The sequence below is a fragment of the Mus caroli genome, unplaced genomic scaffold, assembly GCF_978045245.1.
Source record: "Mus caroli unplaced genomic scaffold, Mus_caroli_1 scaffold_7, whole genome shotgun sequence".
Lineage (NCBI taxonomy): Eukaryota > Metazoa > Chordata > Mammalia > Rodentia > Muridae > Mus > Mus caroli.
In genome coordinates, this window is record NW_028227262.1 from 116,089,801 (window position 1) to 116,114,128 (window position 24,328).

General features: G+C 37.9%; 1 protein-coding gene across 1 annotated transcript in view; it reads right to left on the minus strand.

Moving 5' to 3' along the window:
- Positions 1-24,328, minus strand: part of Exoc4 (exocyst complex component 4) — a 735,179-nt gene that overhangs the window by 473,366 nt on the left and 237,485 nt on the right. The window lies entirely within an intron of this gene.

Sequence of the window (24,328 nt, forward strand, 5' to 3'; positions counted from 1 at the left end):
AATAAATAATATACACATATACTGTGACATGCTATCTTAATCCATCTAATAATGCTATGAGTACTCCATGTCAACTCTGTTGTTTGAGTCTTAACCATCTTCTAAATTAAGGCACAGAATAGGACAGAATCAATGCAGAGGATATTACAACTTGCGCAATGTTGTAGATCCACTAGCAAAAGACAAAAGTCATCACAGATCTTAGTACTGACACAGTCTTCAACTACACAAAACATGGGTGAATCTGATACACAGAATATACTTTTTACTTCTTTGTTTATTAATTCACAAACAATTAAAGTAAACATTTTATAAAATTCTGGGAAATAAGTACAATAATAATATGAATTAATACTAGGACATACTTCAGTTGTGAATACCTTTAAATATGATAAAAATAATTTCTTGTTATGAAGACACTACAGTGTTAACAGTGTGAAATACTCTGCCATGTGCTATAAACATAGCTGAAGATATATCCACACAGGCTGACTGTACCAACTATATATACATTACATGATTACTTCTGTCTGAGGAAGACATCACTCCCTGCTACACTCCTATTGTTCACTGATATAAAATGAAATATTTATGGAGTGGATCTGAAACTATATGTATATGTGTGTGTGTGTGCTTGTGTGTGTGTGTATGTATGTATGTATATATTTGCAACGTTAAAATAAGAGTAAACCTATCTACTTCTTCAATACTACCATTTCTTTATAGTACAATATTAAAAATGCTTTCTTGTACCTTTTCTAAAAAGTACACTACATTATTTATATTAATAACTATGTAATATAACATAAGAATTTACTTTATCCTATGTAATTATAATTCAATTTTCATTAACTTTTCCCCATTCCTCTTCTACCTTTATTCTAATCCCCAAAGAACCCCAGTAAAAAAGAGCCTGATGAACTGCCCATTCTGCCATTTACTCCACTGGGTGGATACCACTGAATATATGACCATCAATGTCATCTCAAGCACCAACAATCCAATAATTATGCCTCTATTTTCCCAGCAGGTTTAGTATCAGTTAAATACCTGAGTTAAAGGTCTCAAATGGGACTGTGAGATGGCAAAATGGGTAAAGGTGTTTGCAATCAAGCCTGAACACATGAATTTTTATGCCCAACACCCACATGGTAGAAAGAGAGAGAACCAACTCATGCAAAATGTGCTCTGTCTCCCATATATTTACTATGAATGGTACACACACACACAAACACATACACACACACACACACACACACATACACACATATATATATATATATACAGGGATAGACAAAGACAGAGAGACAGAGATGAGAGAATAAATAAATATAAAAGAGCTGTTCAATGGAAGCAAGAAGTACCCTTTTGTTTTTACATAACATCATTAACAAAAAGACATTGTTCATTGTTAATCATTTCTGTCCTGTCTATTAAAACAACTGCTTTGGAAAGAGACTAAAGCATTTCAAATGCAATAAAAAACAATACCAGCTGACACTTATACCAGCACCTCTGACTCAAGCTTAGAGACACATTTTTATGAGGATTGAACCCATGGTTCAATAGAACCTTGCTTTTTCTTTCCTATTTCTGAAATCAATGTTTCTTAATGATATAAAACATCTTCAATATCATGCAGTCACGATACAACCATTTTATTACTTTTTATATTCTATCAAAATGCCAAATGCCATTCACAATACCATTACTCGCAGACCATGAAAACATATTTAAATCCATTACTATTATTACTTTTTAAAATGTCCAAAATGATGCAACTCCATCTTCACAGAAAGACACAATAAAATAAAACAATTTTCCTCTCCATGCTGCAAGTAAGAAATGGATACACTGTTCCCTGCTGTTAATGGGGTGATAGAAGCAATATTGCTCTATGACTAATGCACTTGTTTAATGAATTAACTTTTTCTTGGTAATTACTGTATTAATAGTAACTCATCCGAAATTTTAGAATTTTAACACAGATACATTATTTTCACATCCAGGTTTAGTTTGCTTACCTCCTGGACAAATTTAAATGAATGAAAATCAGCAAGATTACAGGTGGCATAAACCCCAAAGAAACACCATATGGAGGGCCATATGCTCTGGCAGAACATCAGCATGTGACAGAATCCTGGAAGACAACTTCAGAGCAAAGCTCTGTGCTCTAGAACACATTTCAAGCCTCACACTAACATATCCTACAGCTACAACCAGACACATAAGTCAAAATGCATGGCAGCTACTTCTCCCTTTAAAAATAAAGAAAAAAGAAGAAGAAATATGTAAACAATTAATTTTTGAGACAACTAAATTTACCTAACATGATTTCTCTATATTCTAGGCCAGAAAAAAGTGAAGAAAGTTTTCAAGTACACATGACTGATGTACAAGAGCACCACTGATAACAGCTATGGAACTGTAGAGTGGGTAAGAGATATTCACCAAACAGAAAGAGTCATCTATAATAAATGGCAAAGAAATAGTTAAGAACCCTGGTTCTTATAAAGTTATCAGGAAGCAGCATACTGCTGACATCCTGTATAGTCAGAGATCAAGCAGAGAGACAGGATTAGGGAGAGGCAGATAAAGGAATAGATCACAAACATAGTAGGTTGGCACTAACTAGGCCTCTAAAGAATCCATAGGAAAGGCAGTTGGGGAGCAAGGCTCTGACTCTTCGAGAGGAAAGCTGCCATCCACAGACAAAATTTCATCTTCAGCTCCATGTTAAAGGCCTTTCACTGAGGGAATAGGACACACCCAATTGATATAGATTAATTTTTACGGAAGTCAACTGATGTTAAGTCTTAACAACATATATAAAATACCTTTGCAGCAATGTCTCAGCCAGTGCTTTATTGAATCGCAGGAGACTGTGGCCTGACAAGGTTAACACACCTGAAAGCCATACAGGGAATCCTGGGAAATCTGTTCCCATGCCTCCTTTACAGGGTTAGAGTATTATAAAGGGATTGCAGTTGCATCTCAATAAAGACGTTGTTTATGCTTGATTTTTAAGGTTTAATTTTGGGTTGATTTTTGTTATAATTTGCAGAAAACAATAAGAATAGGTAATTAAAGGGGAATTATAAAAAGCCTATACTAATAAGACTAATTCAGTAGGAATAAATAAAACAAAAGGTAATTCTCTCAAGGAAAGTCAAGATGCCATTACAGGTTAGATTTTATATGCTATATAAGATCTCAGAGGAAGAATGGATGATCTCATATTAGAGCTAGAATTAAAATATACTACTTAAATTCCTACAGGCAAATGAATTATTATTGTAAATAATTGTAATAAATGCATAAAAAGCAAGCAAAAGTGTGCCCTAGTGTTTGATAAGCATGATGAAAGAACTGATGATTCAGGAAGCCCCTGCTATGCTATGCATTCTGTTTGGTCAGGACATCCCAGCAGGTCACAAGTAGACAAGTGCTTACTTATTAAATATGAATTACTTAATACAAAACACCTCTTACCTAATAGTATAAGGTTTTTGGATACCTAATAAAACTGGCCTATAACAAATTAACTTTAATTCAAATAAAAACTGAATTAAGACATATTTTATAGAGTTTTGATTCATAAGCAATAAGCCAATTGAGAAACAGAATTTGTTGATTTCATGTTATTGTAAGAAAAAGTAAGCCGGGCGTGGTGGCGCACGCCTTTAATCCCAGCACTCGGGAGGCAGAGATAGGCGGATTTCTGAGTTCAAGGCCAGCCTGGTCTACAAAATGAGTTCCAGGACAGCCAGGGCTATACAGAGAAACCCTGTCTCAAAAAACCAACCAACCAACCAAACAAACAAACAAAAAAAAAAACAAAAAAAAAAAAGAAAAAGTAGAAAGCAAAAATATCTCAAAATTTAAAATATCAAAGAACAAAACGATGTGGAGAAGTGTGTTTTCTGAGAATGGGTCGTATGAAAGTCTGAAAGTCATGCTGGAAGGAAGAAAAGGTTACTCTGCTGTTCTGTAATAAAAACTCATGCCCAATCTATGTGTTCCAGACTTGAATAATGGTTCTGTGAAGTCACCTTGAGCTGTCCTTGGTTAAAATACATGTGTGAGTCAAAATGCAGAGATGATACACTCAGGAGAGTGAAAGCACAGAAGAGATTGGTTGTGGGGCAGATGCACCCGTGGAGAAATGTGCCCTGATGCAAAACATGTGCACTGTCCTCTGCGCTGGTCGACATCAGCAGTACTACAGAAATTTGGAAGCAGCAGCCACACTTCTTTCTGGTTTCACACATACTGTGAAATGGGGAAGACAATAGAAACTGAATCAGGAAGAAAAACCAAAAGCAACACAACACACACACTCACACAAACAGTCTAAAGCTACGGTTAAAAAAACATTAAAAGAAAATAAACTTCTGTGACAAGCAGAATAAACAGCCATGTAAAAACAGAAGGTTGACAACAATGTGAAGTTATGACTGAAGTCAGCTTGTCCAACCCCAGGTATTAACTTCAAAGGGACAATCTGAAACCTGGGAGAATGAAAGAGATGAAGGAAATGCTGAGTCTCAATAATTCCAGTACTTACATGGCAATAGAAACCAATGAAAATAGAGATTTTTTACTGTACATAAGTAACTCAAAAATTATCAAAAAGAATAAATTATAAACATGTTAGAAATATCAGGACCAGGGAATCAAGGAAGTTATGATGATCCAACAAAGTGAATGTTACAAACGCCTCTGAAATAGCATTAGAGAATATTAGTAGGAGAACAAGATGCTAACGATCCAACTCTACTCTGACACAGTAAACCATATTTAGAATACAGAATCCACTGAAGGAAAATCTGAAACAGTCAAGAGTAACAAATGGAATGTCAAGATCACCAGAAGCAGAGAACCATGGGAGATCCTGCACTGCTGCTTAAGGAAACAACTAATTCACTGGCAACACGTGGGCCATTCCCACTGATCAGCAATGAAGCATGGGAGCCTGAGACTAGAAACTGCCTGTGGTTTTCATGCAGGATCAGAATACAAAGGAGATGTGGAAGCAACAATACAGTCAGGAAAGCAATCTGGAAGAATGATGCAGACAAAACTCAAGCAATAACATAAAAAATAAAGTCAAATTCTATGCATTTGAGTTCCTTTAATACTGAAAACAGTTCATGAGTGAAAAAGAAAATATGACCTAGGCAATCTACAATGAACACAGAAAGAAGGACTGAGACTGTTACCACAGCAATATTTCAAGATAGCTGGTACTAGACATTTTAAAATATCAAATCTTGACAGTAAAGTGAGGAGGGGAGAATCTCTCCTGTATGAGAATTTGGAAAACCCAAAACCAAAACCAAACAAGCAAAAACACCCAAAATCCCCAACCTTTTTGTCACCATTGACAAACTTTCAAATACAACAAATATATTTTCCTTTACTTTCACAAATTCAAAATAAAACAGTGTTTGACCTGGTGGCACATGTTGGCAATGCCAGCACTGGGAAGCTGCAGGCGGGTTAGTCAGATGGTCAAGGCCAGACTCAGCTATCTAGCAAGTTCAAGGCCAGCCTCTGTTATAAAAGACTGTCTCTAAACAAAAATGAAAGATCTAGTTGCGTTCTCAATCAAGGAAACTAGGAATTGGAAGAAAAGCAGTCTACACATATAAAGTTTCCCCACAGAATCAATCCAGGATAGCAATACCCTGCTCCTTTAGAAACACAGCCTTAAAAGTTAGTGCTTTAATGCCCTCAATTTAGTTAAACCTCACTTAAAAAAATTAACAAAGTTATTAATGAGGCCCTTAATATCAAAATAAAGGACAAAAAAAATGACCAAGTTGGGATTCTGACATATCTCCTAAACTGCAGATGAAAAAGACATTAGACAGTGTGAAATAACCTAATTTAATTTGTCATAACAGTTGCAAAGTGGGTTCTAATGTCCTTGATTCTAACTGACAGAGAAAAGACAATTTCAAAATAAAGACATGAAAATCTCCGGGACAGGAAGGTAAATCAGCTTCCCACTGGGAACTAAATGAGTGGTGGAAGGTGCTCTAAAGTCGCTTCCTGTTGGGAGTGGACTCCATTTCAATGTAACAACTAAGCAACCACAAGGAAGGCAGATAAGACAATGAAAAGATTATCTTAAGATTTTAAATTGTATTTTAGATCTGAAACAGACATATCAAAGTACAAATATCTGGTAAAATTTACTTTGAACATATATTATGCATTCTACCTGGGTACAATTTTTAAAGTAAGGAGCATGCACAAATGACGAGGAATCTTTGTTTTGTTCAGGAACTAGATGCTGAGTTCTTAACACTCTGATTTTTCTCAAAGCACCATCATTTGGTTTGATAAAAACTAAGCCAAAAAAAAAAAAAAAGACACATACAATACTCATCAAAACGCAGCCCCTGGCCTTTGCTATTTAACTTTGTTCAGAAAGGTATATTTCAAAATTTTCTATGTAATGATATTGCACTGAGAAATAAGATAAACTTAATTTCATTTACAGTCTAACTAAAGACTTAGGGTCCATTTATCATTTTTAAAATGCTAGCCGGCAGATAAGATTAGTTTCTGTCACTCACAGCACTGTCAGGAGGACGCAAGACGATTGCAAAGTCGATTTTTATGGCCATATTTGAACTAATAATAAATGTTCCCATGGAGGCTTCAGTTTGAGGGTCTCAGAATTTGACTGATACAAAGGACAACTGACAACCACATTTCTAGCAGTAGGTTCAATTCATGATCTCACTCCACACTTTTCTAAAGAAGTAGGAGAAGCCACTAAAAGCATTAAGCCTAGACAAAGATGTACAAAAATAAAGCCTACAGGAACAGAGATTATTGTGGGTGGAGAAAAGACAGCATAAGGATAGCCAAGGAATGGTCACTAAATACAAATGTGAGCTTAGTGCCTGAAGGACTGAAAAGAGGGGATCTGTTTAAGAGAGCAACTCAAGCACCAACATTATGAAGGCACCCGGTCGAGCGAGAACAGGATTATGCCTAAGGCATAAGCATGAGACACTGAAGACAGAAAAGTACGCCGCCAAATCTCAGTACTGGAGAACACTGACTGAGAACAGCCTGAGGGGGGTGCACAGAGCTATTTTAACTCACATAGTAATCTAAGACTCGAAGAAAATTTCACATTAAGTGAGTTTGTTTTTTAAGTGGCATTGAGGGGAAATCCTAAACTATGAAGATTTAGTCAGGATTCTCAATTGACATATACAGTAATGTCTGAAGTGTAATGAAAACAATCTCTCATAATATTTCAAAATCAATATAAAAATATTCAATTTTTTACAATCCTATTCAGAAAACAAACTGCAAAGCCAACCATGAGTTCAACTAGAAAACTAAATTTTCATATTTCCCAACCCCCCCTCCTGCCCATCTGTTTTATTATATCATGAATAAAAACAAATCCAGAGTGGTCATTACCTTTCGATGGTCATTACTTTTCTTCTAGTGTAACCACTAGACAGCACTAATACAACGTTCAAGTTTTAATTTTGAATCCATCAAGGGGTTTGTTAAGAACATTTTTTTCCTAAAACTATAAAAGAAAATAAACTGGCCCTGACTATGAAATACAGAATTGAATGTCACCTATTCAATCTGCTTCAAATCGTTTCAACTCATTTGCTAGCACACTTAAATTGGCATTTTCCACAAATATTTTCCTTTTGTTGCTTTTCTTTATTTCTTTCTTTCCCTTCCTTCCTTTATTTCTTGTTTTGGTTTTATTTGGTTGTTATTTCTATGTTTGTTTTTATTTTGTTTTATTAAAACAACTGTAGTATACCACCTATACTGGTCTCAAATTTACAATCTTACTCTCTTAGAATCCTGAGTTTAGCAAGTACTGAGTCAAAAAAAATGATAAGATGCATTTAAATTGCATTTGTATAGAAAAACAAATGATCAATGAGTATTTTCTGTAAATACTCAATATCAAGAGTCACCACACAACTAAGTAAACCTCACTCTAGTTAGAGTGGCTGTCATCAACTGACACCAAATGGTAGCGGCAATGTGGGGTGAGAGGAAACTTCCTCACAGCCTGGAAGAGTATAAACTAGTACACACATTATGGAAATTAGTCTAGAAGCTTCTAAAAAAATGCAAATGTAACTTCCATACTGATCCTGGGCAAAGACTCCATATCCTACTATAGAGACACTGCACACTCATGTAAATCACTGTGAGTCAGAAGGAAATGAATCCTACCAGTCCATTAAATGAAAATGAATGTGAAACATAAACAAAATGGATTTTATCTAGTGGCAAAGAACAACAAAATTTTGAAAATTTCAGTACAATGGATGGAACTGAGCAGATGAAAATGTGCGATGAGAACAGAAAGAGACAGGGAATGAGCAGAAGAACACATGGGTCCTGAAAGAGGAAGAGGGACATCTGAGTGATGAGGAAACTTCAGGGAAGGAGGAAATTGGATAGATGAAGAAGAAGGAGAAGCTACTAAAACACACTATTCAAAGTGTGGACACTTTGCTCCTTCTTAGAATTGGGAACAAAACACCCATGGAAGGAGGTACAGAGACAAAGTTTGGAGCTGAGATGAAAGGATGCACCATCTAGAGACTGCCATATCTGGGGATCCATCCCATAATCAGCCTCCAAACGCTGACACCATTACATACACCAGCAAGATTTTGCTGAAAGGACCCAGATATAGCTGTCTCTTGTGAGACGATGCCAGGGCCTAGCAAACACAGAAGTGGATGCTCACAGTCAGCTATTGGATGAATCACAGGGCTCCCAATGGAGGAGCTAGAGAAAGAACCCAAGGAGCTAAAGGGACCTGCAACCCTATAGGTGGAACAACAATATGAACTAACCAGTACCCCGGAGCTCGTGTCTCTAGCTGCATATGTATCAGAAGATGGCCTAGTCGTCCATCAGTGGAAAGAGAGTCCCATTGGTCTTGCAAACTTTATATGCCTCAGTACAGGGGAACGCCAGGGCCAAGAAGTGGGAGTGGGTGGGTAGGGGAGTGAGGGGTGAGGGTCTGGGGGACTTTTGGGATAGCATTGGAAATGTAAATGAAGAAAATACCTAATTAAAAAAATAAATTAAAAAAGTGTCATAATCATACCCTTCTATGATGACTTTTAAGTTTTAAAAATAAAATACAATGCAAGCATACTGTATATTACAAAGAAAAAATTCATTCATACATTTCAGAAACTTGAATCTATTAAGGAGTAATGACCACCAACAAAAGGCCTTAAGTTTTCCTCCCAGAAGACTTCTGCATATATAACATAAAAATACTCCTCGTTCGAAATTACTCACACAGTGCCTGGGATAACTTGCCTTACACTACTGCCTAGGTCCCATATGCTCTAGTAAGATTCTTCCTTTAAAATTAGCAAGACCCATGCTTAAAAGCAAAAATTTATGTAAGTGCTTCATGATATATACCAATATTTCATAAAGCTTATGGTCAAAATCTTCCAAAGGTGTCAGGAATATCGAACACAATGGGCAGATAACAATGAAAAAGACCAAATGAAAATAAAACTTGTGACAGTTAATCTCAGTTATCAATGTGACTATATCGGAAATGAACTAAGAGGCAAGCTGCCAGGCACAGCTGTAATGGGCTTTCTTGGTCAGGTTATCTGAATGGAGAAGACACGCCCTAGACGTAGGCTGCACCACTCATGCACAGCTGAAGTAAAAGGAAGACCAAGAAAGAAGCTTCAATTTATGAGCTTGCTTTCACTCTCACTGGCAGGTTCACTCCATCTATCCTGCTGCTCCTGCTGCTGCTGCTCCTGCTGCTGCTGCTCCTGCTGCTGCTACTGCTGCTGCTGCTGCTGCTGCGTTCCTTCACCAATAGACTATGATTTCTTCAGGCTAACAACATGAACTGAAATCTACTGGATCTCTAGGAATCTTCCAGGCCTTTAATGACAGGTCAGAACTTCTGAGGCAACCAGACAAGTACAATACACAGCTAATGTGTTCTCCAGCCTCTACAGCGTAAGCTATTGCTGCAGACCACATCATGAAAAGTCTAACCAACAAATCCTCCTTTAAAATATATTTACTTGTTTGGGTCTGTTCCACTCAGGAGCACACAGATTCTCAGGTGCTGGGAGCTACTCTTTGTAGTGCAAAAATTCTCAAGTGGATTAGAAAAAGTAGAGGAAAATTTTTCAATACAAAAAAATAAATAGACTATAGTTAATTTAATTAAAACTAAGAATATTTGATAATAAATAAAAATGAATAAAAACATATCCAAGCTCAAAAACGTTTTCATGTAAATATAAGTATTCAGCAGATGGACAGCCATGTTGCTTAATACTATCTGTCCTAATAAGAAACCTTTCATGGTCTTAGAATTAACAAATATGATTTCTAATAATGTCAGAAAAAGAAAATTGCTAACAATTTCATTTCATTCTGCAATCTATCTCATATCAAAAGATTCCTAATTTCAAAACAAAATATTTTACAGGTATTTTAAAATCAGGATAAATACAAAATCAATAACTCTGTCTAGATAAAATACCTTTATTTTATTATGGAAAACTATTAGCTTTACAAGTGATACAGGTAAATTCTACCAGGTCAAGTTATTGTGTGACATGCAAGCTGATAACTACTGGCAGAAATCTTAAAAATAAACTCAAAACTCTTAAAAATATGCACACATATAATTAAAGAGCTATGCATTAGGAAATAAAGCACTGATTATATTTGTAAAGTTTAAAATGAATTTAAAAAGCAAGTCTAAAATTGGATATAAAAAGAGTCATGCATAGGAAACATATTAATATTCTCTTACTATTGCCCTTGGGTAATGATAACTATGAGGGGGTCAGCTGCGTTATAAGGCGGTGTATGTTTTCTTCTCTTGGATACTTACAAGGGAATGTTCTTAAGAAACTTCCATTATGGGGTTCGTGAACACCTGGAGCAGAAACACTATTTGATGGCTGGAATTTCAAGAAAAGATCCACTGAAAATGTTTACATAGTATGTGGTTTACCACAGATTATATAATGACAAAAAAGTAGCCATTTGGAATAAAATTGGAGTTCCTATAAGCAATTGCATTAGTGAGGCAGGTGCAACATAAATGATACCAAGTAATGGCAACAGTAATGACAAAAAATGCCTAATGTTTACCTGATACTTTCCTTCCAGAGTACTCAAAACTACCAACAGGAAATAGCTAGCCATCCTCCCAGATGTTCAAGGTTGCTAATGCAGATAGTATATACAAAGACACACACAGACACAAACACACACACACAGACACACATGCACACACGCACGCACCCCTGAACAGTCAAAGAATCACAGAACAAGAAGAGATTCCGTGAGATTTGTCTACTCCTAACACATTATCTGGACAACATCTCGGCTGTAAGACATTCCTCCATAGAATCATCTAGGATATAGTGCATCCCATTAGGTAAAATAAAATTAAAAGTTAATATTGTAAGTCTAGTGATCCATAAACATCATGGAGCAATAATCTTCTTTCTAAAGATTAATATGACAGCTAAGTTCATCATAAAACCTGTAGAACACATACACACAAGAGAGAGAGACAGAGAGTCTAAACTATTAAACCATCTAATATCATCTTGGTAGCTTTCACACAAACCACACATCTGCTTTTAGGTGGTTTCACTCTTGCCTGTCCTTTTTGTAACAGGCAATATTTCTTTTTCATGCTTGAGTCTAACAGGAACTAAGCCACACTGTCTTAACTAACAAAAAAGCATTGAGTTCTGGAATTCTGTTAAGTCAGTCTCCTCAAAAAGCTCTGGCTCCTGAATGCATAATTGAGGTGACTTATAACTGATGGACACAGTTGGTTCTGTAAAATGGAAAACTATAGCCTAAGCAGTTCATTGAGGGAAAAATGAGATACAGGAGAGATGACTGTGTCTGTAGAAGACAGAAGAACAAGCAAGCAAACAGCAACAAACTTCTTTCCTTATGAAAGTATTAGAGTGCCAAGGAGGACAAAATAAAAAGACTGACACTATGACCGTTGCCAGGCAACAGGGGACATTACTGTGGTCAGGTATTTTACTTTTATAATCAAGGGATGATAAAATGGGAGGGGCGGATGCATAAACCTAAATAATTCCTTCAACAGAGATAATGGAGGGCAATAGTCTGCCATATCCCATAGGTAAAAGGAAACAGTCAAAAGATGAGAAACATACGACAATGTCTCCAGAATAGAGTATGACAGATTAGCATCACTTTACAGTAAAAAGGACTGAAAACAGGAAATATAAGCAACTAACTAAAAGTAAAAATATGACCTTTTCTTCACAAAGGCATTATGTACCTCTAAACTAATGGTGTGTTACTAAGTGTATGGACTCACTCTTATGTAGCTATATGTTATAAATTCAATCACAAAAGTAAAGAAAAATGGGCTAAATCTAAAGGATTTTAAAGCTAGAGAAAACACTGTTCAGATATTGAAAAGGAAAAGCATTAAGTAGCAAACAGAAATACAGGAAAACAAAACAAAAAGTACCACACTGGTTCACCATTATGGTAAAATAGAGGCTCTTCCATGGAAAACAAAAGCCCATTCTGAAAATGCAAGGCAATTTCAAACACTCAGCATCTAGGGCAGGGGAAAGGTTTCTGCAATTTTCTAGCTCATACACCAAAGTAGAAAAGGAGCTGAGTTTACAGCCAACTTGCAGCTCATTAATTAAGTAAGCGTAGAACAGCTTCCCAATGTCTGAATCCACTCATCTACCAAAACAGAACAGAATACAAAGGGAACTCCCTCTATTTCCAGAAATAACTTAGATATGAAATAAGAAGAAAAGGGCAGCCCCCTAAATGTGGTAAAAGTATTTAATTTCCTGATACTTTATTCAGTGGCACAGCATGTCTCACTGTGAACACCCTGATAGCTGTTCTCTTGCTATCCTTTCTTCAGCATATGACAAAGCGAAGCAAACCAAATGAGAATTCTCTGTGAACTCATTCTCTGTGGGACAGGCCTGGCATCGCTACCACTAACTCCTGTTCCCCAACATGCGTAAGGGGATGTGCAAGTATCCATGTCACACAAGGAGATCAAACCAACAGTGGTACATTAGGATAGAAATTGTCTTTGGTTTTGGCTCTAAAACCCCTTACAGCACATGACTGACAGAACTGTACATGGAAAATAAAGCTGAACTTTATTTACACATGTGCCGTTCACACCAAACCAAACCTATTCCTGCAACAAGGATAAAGATCCTGACAGGCTACTTTAAAACAAACTCGCAAAGAGACAACGACCCAGGTGAAACAGGTACTATAATAAACAACATTTATGATGGGGCGGGGGGGGGGCAATGGAAATGATCATCAACACTTTGTTGAAAAGCAATACTGACAAACTGCTTATCTGAGAAAAATGACCAGGGCATTAAAAGTGAACTTCAAAGTATAGAATCACTAACCTTTAAGGCATGAACATAGAGAATATGAAACAAAGATAAATATCTAAAAAAAAAAACAAAAACAAATAAAAATGCCTTGGAAGCACCAATGCACTTAAAAGGAGAATTGTAATCCATCAAAAATATATCAACAGACATTCTAATACAGACAGGGGAGAGTTTCAGAAACAGCAGGCACACACAAAGAACTATAGGCAACTAAGGAATGAGAAACAGCTTTCCTGAGGGAAGAACACAAAGATTGGTCACCTAATACCAAAGGGTCAGCCCTGAACACATAAGCATACAAGAGACAACAGACAGACTGGGCAGGTTGTATTTAAGTATTTAGGCGCACATGCACGCACACACACACACACACACACACACACACACACACTAGCAATTAATTTTTAAAAAGGCCATGAATTGGACAGACTGTAAAAAAAGTTATGGGGGACTTTTGAGGGTGAAAAATAGAGAAGGGGGAAAGTGATGTAATTATAATCTCAAAAATATAAAAGCGTACCACAGAAAGAAATCAGGGTGGGCAGCTCTCTGAAGATGCTCTGTGCAGTCTTCCCCAACAGTACCATGACTAAAACCAGCCAGAATACCAACAAAACTGAGAGGTTATACTGTTTGGTTTTGCACATCAACATGACAAACTGGAGTCAAAAGTGAGGAAGGAGCCTCAGTTGAGACATGACATCAAGCTTTAAGGCATTTGCTCAACTAGTGGTCAATGGGGCAGGGCTCAGTCCATTGTGGGTGAGGCTATCCCAGGTTGGTGGTCCTGTTTTCTATAAGAAAGGAGACTGAGCAAGCCATGTGAAACAAGCCAGAAGGCAGCATCCCTCCATGGCTTCTGTGTCAGTTACTGTCTCAGGTTCCAGCCCTGCTTAAGTTCATGTCCTGACTTCCTCCTATGATGAACTAGAGGTGTAAGCCAAGTAAACCTTCCTCTCCAACCTGCTCTTTACTCTGCTGTTTCCTGGCAGCAATAGAAACCCTGACTAAGAGGGAGGTGCAGGAGAATTAAAGTCCAGGACTTAGTACCTAACACCCATATTCTTCCCACTACCTGGCTCTGATGGATCACACTTCTATTTCAGAGCAAAGCTTTCTTGACTCAGAACAGAAAGAGGAGGAGGTGGGGACAGATTAGCATATAAGGCAAGAGAAACAGTGTTACCGATGTATTACTCCAAGCCTTACAAGAAGAACAGTGAGAGGAACCAAAAATCTTGGAAGAAAAACAATGTTGATTCATACCTTCTACAAGCACAGAGAAGTATGGTAGAAATATTTGAACATGCACAACTAGATTTGGGAAAAGGAAGTGAGAACATATATGGAGAAGAGGTAAATATGATTCCAAATGGAAAATATATAAAATAAAAACTTAAAAGTCTAGGAGAGTGGGGCTAAAGAGTTATGGCTGGCTGCTCTTCTTCAGAACCCACTTAGAGGCACACAACCATCTGCAACCTACTCCCAAAGATCTGGGATCTGATGTTATCTTCTGGCCAATGGGGTCCCTACATGCACATGCTGCCAAGGCTTACAGACATATGAGCACATCTCCTCCACACACTCAAACATCTCCCTCAAGAAAAAATCTGTAAGAAAAGATATATTCTGGGTGCAGCAGGTAATGGCACTTGCCAAGCCTCACGTTCTGAGATTGATCTTGAAAACCTCCATAATACAAGGAAAAAACTGACTCCCACAGTAGTCCTTTGAAACTAACATCTGTGCATGCAAACAATCATACAGAAGCATTAGTATACATACATAGACATTCATACAAACAGTACATAGATGCATAAAAATTAAATAATAAATGAGTGCAAAAGAATTTTCAAATTATACTCCTATGACATAATGGATATTAATTTTTTAAATCCAATAAATTGGATTCCAGCAAAAGTTGCAGAATCTCAATGCCAAATGATACACTTGTTCTGAATGGAAATCCTACAGTTTCTTCAGAGAAGGAAGCTGTAAATTTTGGTGTCTTACAGTACACCCAAGTTCTCTTATCCTGAGATACGTTAGGAATCACACAGCCAGCTGTGGTCATTCTGATATGACTATAAACATCTATGCTAAGGAATCATTGTAGAAATGTAATTACAATTACCTAAACCATCCACAACTAGGTTCTAAAAAACTGTTTATCAGAGATGAAGGGCTACAAAGACATTTGACTCTGTAGTGACCGATCAATATATAACAGCTGAGTAAAACACACAAAAAGATTGATTCTAAAAATAATATAGAGTTGTTTATGTGCTCCAGGCAAGACAGTACATAATGGGTATAGACCTCTTAAAATTACATTACCTCTTAAAATACAGGCTCTTATGCACTTATTCACATATATCCATATACATGTCACTGAAAAACAAGTGCTACCATTTGGGATTTTGTCATCTCTAAATGAAAAAAAAAAAAAAACCTATCCTGTAATTCCCACATTTTTAAAAAGCATGTCTACAGATATAGGTATTATTAATCAAGTAGTTCTTTGGCCAGACAGTAGAATAAATAAGACCAAAGACAAACATGCTATGTGAATTGATAGAATTAAAATAGAAGAAAAGTCATATTCAAAGTCTATTTATTTTCTTCCTTTGTTTGATTGGGTCTGATTGACTTTGAACATTGCTGTAATACTGCTCCTGTGTGTGTATGTGTATGGGAGTATATATACATGTTAATATAATTCAATACTACTAGGTTAAACTGCAGAGGAAACATTTCTCAGCCCTTGATTAAGGTCTGCATTAAACCATCAGACCCCATCACAAGCCTTGCTGATGAGTAGTTATTTGGACACACACAGAGCTGTGATTTCCATCCACTTTGCTAATCAGCAAGTTCAGATTTGCTGCTAATGTGACAGTGATGAACAGGAATGATGCTAATGTGACATTGATGAGCACGGATGACAGCTCAGGCTGATTAAAATTAGCTTAGGTTCTCTGACCTAGGATAAAATGGAAGGGCTTTGTCAACAAATACAGCCAACACATATCTCCAAAACAAGAGTACAAACACCAAAATCACACGTTTCCTTGAAGACATGAATCTAACCAAATATACATTTCATTGTGACATGATTTAAATGCGTGTAGTCACTAATCAAATCTTGTACAAAATCAAAAATGGAAATAAAAGCATGAATACACAGAACCAAAGCCAATCCACTCATATGTCATGGTAAGATCATATATTTGTATGTGTATGCACAGGAAAACACACATACACAAAGAAATAAATGCAATTGTAGTTTTAATTTAAAAAGCATTTTTGAATTATTTTATTTTAATTATGCATATGTGGGTGGGGGTATATGTGCACGGGAATGCAGTTGCCAATGGAGTTCACAGGACCATGTTATACTCCCTCAAACTGGAGTTGCAAGCAATCATGAACCACCTCTCTTGGGTGCTACAAAACAAACCCTACAAAAACAGTATGCACTATTGATGACTGATTGAACCAGTGTCATTCATGACTGACTGAACTATTGCTCCAGATCCCCAGCCCTTTCCCTCAAAGCAAATCAAAAACAAACAAACAAAAACACCAAACAAACAAACAAAACCCTAAAGCAAGCAAGGTGTCTCAGTAAGGGTACTTGCCTTGCTGCCAAACTTAAGGTCCTTCCTTAGTTTGATCACCTACCTAGCTGGAAGACTGAACTAACTCTTACAGTTGACTGCAGATCTCTACAGGCATACTGTGGAATATATGCACTTACACACATATGCACATACACACTACAGAAAAACAACAACAAATGCAGCCGGGCGTGGTGGCACACAGCCTTTAATCCCAGCACTCTGGAGGCAGAAGCAGGCAGATTTCTGAGTTCGAGGCCAGCCTGGTCTACAAAGTGAGTTCCAGGACAGCCAAGGCTACACAGAGAAACCCTGTCTCGAAAAAACAACAACAACAACAACAACAACAACAACAAAAAAACCCAAAAACTAACAACAACAAAAAACCAAAACAATAAATGCAAACAACTAAACACAGCTCTCAGAACACTGACCCCACCTTCCCTTGCTTTCCTTTAATCACCTCCTCCTCCAGTGCCTCCAAGGCCTGCTCAGCAGCTCAGCAGCTCAGCAGCAGCTGGGCACAAGAATCCCTCAGAAGCTAGGACACATGAGAAAGCGTACTCTTATAGAAAATAATAGCACACTTCTGTTTTCTGCCATCAGGTAATATATCCACCAATGTTTGCAGTAGCAGAGTACGGCTTTAAAATCAGAAAAAAAAAAATTTATGAACACAAACAGAAAGTCCATAGTAAATAGTATAGACAAAGCTAGGCACTACTGTAGCTTTGTAAAAAGCAACAGAAAACCTACAGCAGGAAGTCGATCCTGACATAGAGGTGCGTAGAATTCCATTCTTAAAACATAAAAGTCCATGCAAACACATAATGAACAGACTCTCTGTTGACAGTACTGAAATACATTTTTTTTGTTTATTTTGTTTTTCGAGACAGGGTTTCTCTGTATAGCCCTGGCTGTCCTGGAACTCACTCTGTAGACCAGGCTGGCCTCGAACTCGGAAATCCACCTGCCTCTGCCTCCCAAGTGCTGGGATTAAAGGTGTGTGCCACCACTGCCCAGCTCAGAAATACATTCTTAAAGATAGCCTTCTTAAAACACTGAACTGTGCCAAAAGGGCATTTTTAAAAAGTGGACATTCAGGCTGGAGAGATGGCTCAGCAGTTAAGAGTTCAAATCCCAGCAACCACATGGTAGCTTATAACTGTCTGTAATGAGATCGGATGCCCTCTTCTGGTGTGTCTAAGACAGCAATGGTATACTTATATATAATAAATACACCTTACAGGTTAAAAAAAAAAGTGGACACTCAGAGCTACAATAGCTCAGAACCCAAGATCATGAGAGATTTCAAACACTCACACAGATGGGCCTTTATGTGAATAAAGTAAGTATTCACATATCAAAAATTAGCCTCAGTATTCTAGTACAGCTGAATTCAGATGCTGTGTGTTAGGAATGAAATTGATTGAAATACTCCCCTCTGCACACACTCAAGAGAAACAGATAAAACTTCTATGGCTCTAAGAATCTACAGATAAGCACAACACATTGTACATGCAGTTCTAAGAAGAGGTAACAGGAGATAAAAAGGACAAGATGCACTGCCCCGAGTGTCGGTAATCAGATACTGAAAGTCAATCAACACGTGCAAATCTTCAATTACTCCCACTGGCAATCACTGACAGGCCTGTTTCTGGGTCATGCTCCATCCATGTAATTTTCCTACTGAAATCTCATAAAAGAAACTACATTCAGAGATGATCTCTACCTTTTAACATTAATCGCATTCTTAGCAACCTGCCCTTACTCATGCCTAATATATCTAAATTATCCTTTATTAAATTCCTTCTTGAAGGTAAATTTTCTGAAATTATCTGAATTACCTTATTGCTGTTAAATAAGTCAATTATTGGAGTCTAGAAACAAATTCACATTAAATAAATAATTTTGGGTGCCCTCCCCCATTGTTAAGCTTCAAAGACTTCCAAATATAAGGTCAGATGTGGCCCATTTTTAACATGGTGAGTCACCCCCAATTCCTACTTTCTAGAGGAAGACAGTATTACTATCTTTTTCCTAAACTTCCGTTTTCATTTTGCTTCTCAAGTTTGTTTTCTGCCATGCAGTCACTACCACGGGATCATGTGACAGAAAGCACTCAACACTGAGGACAATTACTCAGCTATAAACCTAAGCAGCGCAACTCTGGGCACACTCTGTCCCAGCCCAGCACAGAGGGAAAGCCCCGGGCAGGAAGGCATTCCTGAGAGATTCCACTGAAGTAAGTGACCCTAGACCACGCCAGTCTCTGCTTACCCCTTTATTATTTTTACAAACTACTAAATTACGGAGGGTCACAGAGTGATACAGAAAGGAGAAGTTTCCAAAGATACTGGGTGCCCCCAAACTAGAAATAACTCACAATGTACTCTGATCCTAAGTGATTCAATAGCAACTTGCTTCTTTATAGAAGACACCATATTTCTAAGTCAGGCAGACCAGAAAGGGGCAGAAGGACTGAATCTCAACCACAACTAAAAAGGACTGCTCTCCGTAAGGACTACCAGACAGCTTTTAACATGTTTTTTAAAAGGCCTTTTTTCTTATAAACTTAGAGCTCCAAGTTTGTTATATTTGCTCTCAACCCTGATATTTCTCTAAATAAATGAATGATGCTGTCACATCTCCCAACAATTAGATATTTTTAAATTTCATTATAATATCCCAGTGTCTCCTTGTTCTATGTAACCTATTAGTCAGTATTCAAAAATAAACAATAAATTCTGTTACTACAACTATAGTTAAGAACTGAGTATATTATTTTATAGATATAAAGCATAAACATGAAATGTTCATTATGTAAAAATTAAATGTAAATGCATGATTATGTTCATTCTGAATGTTTAGATTCCAAAAACAATGGAGATAAATGGTTCAAGAAATACCTTATAAGTATATTTTTAATCAATTAAATAAGTTAAGAAATCATCTCACAAAAATTAACATCAGTGGCACACAACCGTAAACAGGGCATCAGAACCACCCCCTCTTCAGGTTTGCAAACCATATTGACAGTGTACAGAGAAGGCCAAAGGAAGAAGCGAGTGACGCGGCGCACTGGACCCTGGGCACCGCATGTCCACTGCATCTTGAACTTCACAGCAGCTGTAATTACCTGCACTAGATCCTGTCATGGAAATGGCAGAAGCTTACAAGGCTAAGACTCTTCCCTGAGTGTAGGTCTCCCTTCTCCCCTAGCAGGAAGGGAGCAGACTAGAGGAACAGGGTTTCAGATGGCCAGTGAATCTGAACATTAATAATGACACATTGGGACCAGCTTCAGAGAGACAGATCAGCTTTACTTGGGGTGAATCTGGGTTATACAGCTTTGGGATTTGGGGTAGGAATATCCAGGATGGGCAAAGGCTGAAGGCCAAGGCACTGGGATGCTTCATCAGCCTGGGGAGAAACACAGGGATCTCCAGTGCTTGCTGTTTGGGTTCTTATCAAGAGAAAGGATGCTGAACCTATACTCTAACCAAGGTTAGTTGACATTCCAAAGGTAGTGTTGTGTGGGGAGTTTTGAACTCCCTAGACAAGGTCAGAGAAGAAGCCAAAGGGAGTCCACCAGTTTAGGCTGAACTCAGAAGGTTATACAGACAGTGGTAGACTTTATCCTTAATTAGCAGGGCAACACCTGAGTATATAAATACAGCTAATGGTTGCTGGGGGAGGAAGAAATACTGTCTTCATTGATACAGTCACTAGTAAGGTACCAGGCTCCTATAAACAGCCTCTCATCCATATTCCTCTAATTAAACTCACTGGACAATCCAAAGAAAACAGAAGGAAAGGAGGAAACTATTCTATAAAGGACTGGTTGATAAGGAAAGGTAATCAGTGCAAATGGAACAAACACAGGCAATTGGGGAGAGAAATAAATATGAAATGTATTATATTCACATATGAAATTTGCCATGAGGCCCATTATATATAACTAACTGCTAGTTAAAATTTTAAAAGATACCACCAACAATATTTTACAAGGAATTATTAATGGTGTACATTTTTTAAAAGATTTATTTATTTATTATACATAAGTACACTGTAGCTGTGTTCAGACACTCCAGAAGAGGATGCCAGATCTTGTTATGGACGGTTGTGAGCCACCATGTGGTTGCAGGGATTTGAACTCAGGACCTTTGGAAGGTCAGTGCACTTAACTGCTGAGCCATCTCTCCAGTCCTAATGGTGGACATTATATTGCTATTTTAATTAAAAATATTTCCTCTCTTGAAACCTATAGTTTGTCTTTGGTAAAGAAACACACATACACACACACACACACACACACACACACACACACTTACACACACATATACACACACTTACACACACATATACACACACATACATATACACTCAGAAATATCTGTATGTATATGGACTACAAGAGGAGTTTATCGCTCCATTCATATATTCAGTGATGCTGTCACATACTATTTCTGTGTCTTGCTATCATGTCAGAAATGTCAAATGCCTTAAAATGCTTTAATAGTAAAAAAAAAAAAGGGGGGGGTGACCTTTCAGCCACACTCGGGGTCATGCAGATAACACTCCTTATCCAGAAAAGGTAACCAGAAAGATAATCTTTCTGGGCTTCAACTTTTCCTATGTGTTCCTCAGAACTAACAGTGTCTTCCATTTGTGCCTAATGAAAGATTCAGAAATCACAGAACTTTCTTGAATCAATAAACACTACAGAAAGTGCATTTTTTTTTAAAGTTTGGTGACAGTAAAGGAAATATCCCCAGCTATTGAATTGATTTCATTCTCTTTTTATAAACTGTTAGGACACGCCATCTCAGCTCTTAGAGCTCGTTCCTTATAAGCACGAAGCTGGGGCCTAGAGCCTGTGCATTAGAGTCAGATATCATCTCTAGCACAGCGGAGCTTGTGAGCCTCATAGCACTGAGGAAACTCTTCTGAACCCAACTGTCCTCATCTATTCCAACACTTCCAGAGGGATTCCATAAACAATGTGCATCCTCATCTATTCCAACACTTCCAGTGGGATTCCATAAACAATGTGCATCCTCATCTATTCTAACGCTTCCAGAGGGATTCCATAAACAATGTGCATAGGAGTCCAGGACAGATTGCATTTCCAACATCCATGAAAGCAGAGACTGGTACTTTCCTGTGCCCAACTAATTCCATAGGAAGCTCCACGTGGAATTTCCTGGACCTTCTTGTATAGCTCCTGTGTAAAACTGACAAAGCCTTCAAACACAGACATGATAGCCTAAATGGGAGTCTGAATCTCCAAAGAGGTAACACGGTTAGTATGACCTCTCTTTTTTAAAAATTCAGAATAATTAAACCATATAAACAGACAGTGATGCCACATCAAAATGAGCAGAGACATCTGCATTCACATAATCCACTAAGAGGCTGGATATATACTAGGCCATGCTGCTGCTGCTGAAAAGACAAAGCTTGAATCATGACCTACAATCTACTAACTGCATTTTGGATCTTTCGGATGCGTTGTGATCCGGCTGTAAGATAAGATTATAATTTAGCACGACCATCAAATGGAGGAATATGACTAATCCCCAGACATGACAATTTAAGTGCAAGCATGAGGAGCCACTTTCAGCAACAGCCCTCTTTGCAGCAGCATCTCAGAGACAGGGATTTACTCTAAAAACTCTGCTCGAGACTCTTCAAGCTACACAAACAAATGACAAGTTCTAATTACACTGGGGTTTTATTTATTTTTTAAATAAAAGGCACAGATAAGCCATAAACATAACAAAAAGCCAGAGGAGAAGGCAAGGAGGGTAAAAAGGGAACAGCTGGTATACACCATGCCCATCATTCAAAGAGGCAATGGGGCCCACAGCGTTTCTCAGTAAGTGCAGGCGAACACTAGGTGGTAAGAAATTGGATACTTCAGATCTGGGGAAGCAAGCCATGCTCAATACTCTTCAGGATGCAGGGGAGGCCTGGATAAGACCTCCTGTCTTAATGAGCCACACTCCATTCTCAGCTGTTCACAATGACAGAGTTCACTGCAGCAAAAAATATACAGACAAAAATCTCTGCAGACCTCAGAGTCAGAGGTGCAGGGCAAATGCTAACTCATACATCTGCTGAGGCTTGCATATCTGAAAAAAAATGGAATTTAAATACACACTTGTGCACACGGGATCTTTTTCTTCCATGTTTCATTCATGTTTTTCTCTATTCTTTTGTTCAGAAAAACACACTGACTCTGCCGGTTTTAGTTTGAAAATATTTTGTATCAAGTTTCAGGTTAGGGACTACTAATCTGACTCAGTAGGCGCCAACAGGCCTCGGACTCTCAGTGCTGCTGCTTTGAGGCTGCCTGACTACAAATATTAAATGGTCACCTACCTTTGAGTAAGGCTCAACACTTTGTCAACCCAATGCCACACCTACCTAGTCTGATGATATGGCTTATCTCAAAGTACAAATCTTACATCTTAAGTAAACTCCTAGCTGATATCAACTTGGAAGGAGAGAATCAATATTTAGAAATGCACTTAATATTCCAATGTACATTTTTACCCTTTCGGGACTTGTGTCAGATGTTTTTTTTTATTTCATCTTTTATTAGATATTTTCTTCATTTACATTTCAAATGCTATCCTGAAAGTCCCCTCTACCCTCCCCCCACCCTGCTCCCCCACCCACCCACTCCTACTTCTTGGCCCTGGCGTTCCCCTGTACTGGGACATATAAAGTTTGCTAGACCAAGGGGCCTCTCTTCCCAGTGATGGCCGACTAGGCCATCCTCTGCTACATATGCAGCTAGAGACATGAGCTCTGGGGGTACTGGTTAGTTCATATTGTTGTTCCACCTATAGGGTTGCAGACCCCTTCAGCTCCTTGGGTACTTTCTCTAGCTCCTCCATTGGGGCCCTGTGTTCCATCTTATGGATGACTGTGAGCATCCACTTCTCTGTTTGCCAGGCACTGGCATAGCCTCACAAGAGACAGGCTGAGAAGACAAATTTAGATTTTTAAGATTTGAGGGAGAGAGCATTCTCGTCTCATTCTCAGAACATTAAGCACTAAGATACAGAGTAAATGATCTGGCTAAGTCCACAGTCCATCCCTGATACTCGTAGCCTCTAGTAGTAAAATAAATGCAGCTATGCTCTATCTGTCTCACAGAGAATAGGTTGAATTATTCATAAAGAAATATAGACAACCAAAAGTACCAGAGTAACTACA